We start from the raw sequence: 2,500 nt of genomic DNA on the forward strand, positions 1-2,500 counted from the left end.
CCAAAACCTAAGTCCAATTTGAGTGGGAGTCAATGGGAGGATGCCCAGGGGCACTGCATCACAGGCACTTTAGCCTCCAAAACCTAAGTCCATTTTGAGTGGGAGTCAATGGGAGGATGCCCAGGGGCACTGCATCACAGGCACTTTAGCGTCCAAAACCTAAGTCCATTTTGAGTGGGAGTCAATGGGAGGATGCCCAGGGGCACGGGCACTGTAAACAGGGGATGCCCAGGGGCACGGGCACTGTAAGCAGGGGATGCCCAGGGGCACGTACTTCTTAAAGTGGGGTTATTTTGGTTTTAACACAGGGGGGGTGCTTAAGAGTGGGTGCACAGGGCCCCACGGTGATCAGGTAGTGCAGGGGGGTCCTCCCCGGAGGTGTGCTTGCCGCCCTGGGAGTGCTGTTCCCCGGGGAGGCCAAGAGTGTAGTGTTGTTCCCCGGGGCTCCCAAATTTTGCAGTGTGAGAGTGTGTTTGACTTGTTGAGTATTTTGTGGGTGTGAAATGCACCGTTTGGCGCCCGAAAGTGTGATTTTGCTGGGGATGGTTTTGTTCTTCAAGTGAGGGCAAGGGGCAGCGGTGTGTGCGGTTATTTTCCCCGAAAAAAGTGTCCCCATTTCGGTAGGCGTGTTTGAAATGTTGTTTCGCTCGCAGCGTCGGGGAAATGCGCGTGCGGCCGCGGGTCTCGATGTGCCCGTGTTCCCCTCGGGCATACCTATCCAACGAGCCCTGGGTGAAGGTGCTACGAGGTTCCTAAGTGGGGATGCCTGTACATGAAGCCCTTGTTCCCAGCTTTGAATGCACGTTTCCAGCTTGAGAGAAACGGGGGCTTAAAATTCACAGTTATTCGCCCGAACGTGGGATTTCGCTGGGGACGGTTTCTAAATTCAAGTTGGCACGGGGGGCAGCGGTGTGCGCGGTTATTTTCCCAGGATTGATGATCCCCAGCTCGGTGGGTCCGTTTAAAGTTTTGTTTGGGCTCCCGTTTCGCGGGGAAGCGCGTGCGCGTGGCGAGCCTGACCTCCCCGTGTCCCCCTCGCCCAGACCTTTCCAACGCCACCCGGGTGAAGGTGCTACGAGGTCCCGAAGTGGAGATGCCTGTCAATGAGCACCTTTTCCCAGCTTTGAATGCAGGTTTCCAGCTTCAGACAAAATGTGGCTCCAAACGTGCAGTTTTGCGCCCGAACGTGGGATTTCGCTGGGGACGGTTTCTAAATTCAAGTTGGCACGGGGGGCAGCGGTGTGTGTGGTTATTTTCCCAGGATTGATGATCCCCAATTCGGTGGGTCCGTTTAAAGTTTTGTTTGGGCTCCCGTTTCGCGGGGAAGCGCGTGCGCGTGGCGAGCCTGACCTCCCCGTGTCCCCCTCGCCCAGACCTTTCCAACGCCACCCGGGTGAAGGTGCTACGAGGTCCCGAAGTGGAGATGCCTGTCAATGAGCACCTTTTCCCAGCTTTGAATGCAGGTTTCCAGCTTCAGACAAAATGTGGCTCCAAACGTGCAGTTTTGCGCCCGAACGTGGGATTTCGCTGGGGACGGTTTCTAAATTCAAGTTGGCACGGGGGGCAGCGGTGTGTGTGGTTATTTTCCCAGGATTGATGATATCCAATTCGGTAGCTCTGTTTAAAGTTTTGTTTGGCTTCCCGTTTTCGTTGTGTAGCTCTGATTTCGCTGGGGATAGTTTTATACACTGCTTTAGAGTGGGGCACACACGTGAGAGTTGTTTTTTCATTGGAACTGACTATGGCCATTTCGGTGTAGACGTTTAACGTTTTCTTTCGCTTCCCGTTTCCGTTTTATCCAACCGATTTCGATAGGGACAGTTTTGTTATTTAAGTTGGAGTGGGGCGCGACGGCGTGCGTTGAAATTTTTCGCCGGTTTCAGCTCCGTTCACGGTTGTAGCTCCGTTTGAAGTTTTCTTTCGCTTCCGGTTTCGCGCACGCGCACGTGCGCGTTATAAGTCCCGGTTTTCCGTGTGCCCCCGGTTAATACCTTTCGAATGAGCCTATTTTGATCAAAATCCGTTCGGCGGAACCGAAAATGAGCTCGAAAAACGGTTTTCCCAGCTTCCCAATGCATTTCCCAGCTTCTGATTTACAAGCGTAACATTGTCGCGACCCCCAGTCCACCAGACAGCTACCATAGAGTATATAAGTCATCCTGGGAAAATGAATGGAAGTCAATGGCAGTATGACTTTACAGTGGTTTTGCCCATACCACACAAGCCCAATGAACCATGTGCACCACATGTGTCTCCCGCTCGCGGGTGAAAACGTATCCGCCATGAGAGGCACTCGGGGCGGGCACCCGATGGGGCACGAGACCCCCCCACCCCTGGTGGTCAAAAAAAGTTAAAGTTTTTTTTCGCTTTCCTCCAGGCGCCTACTTGGCTCCGGGGCGCCCCAGAATCATGCCCCCCGACCCCGGCACCACCCGGGGGGCCGATGGGGGCCCTTTTTTTGAAATTTTTTTTTTTTCCATATTTGAAGCCCCGGCACAGG

This window comes from Osmerus eperlanus, unplaced genomic scaffold (assembly GCF_963692335.1).
Source record: "Osmerus eperlanus unplaced genomic scaffold, fOsmEpe2.1 SCAFFOLD_206, whole genome shotgun sequence".
In the NCBI taxonomy this organism is placed as follows: Eukaryota; Metazoa; Chordata; class Actinopteri; order Osmeriformes; family Osmeridae; genus Osmerus; species Osmerus eperlanus.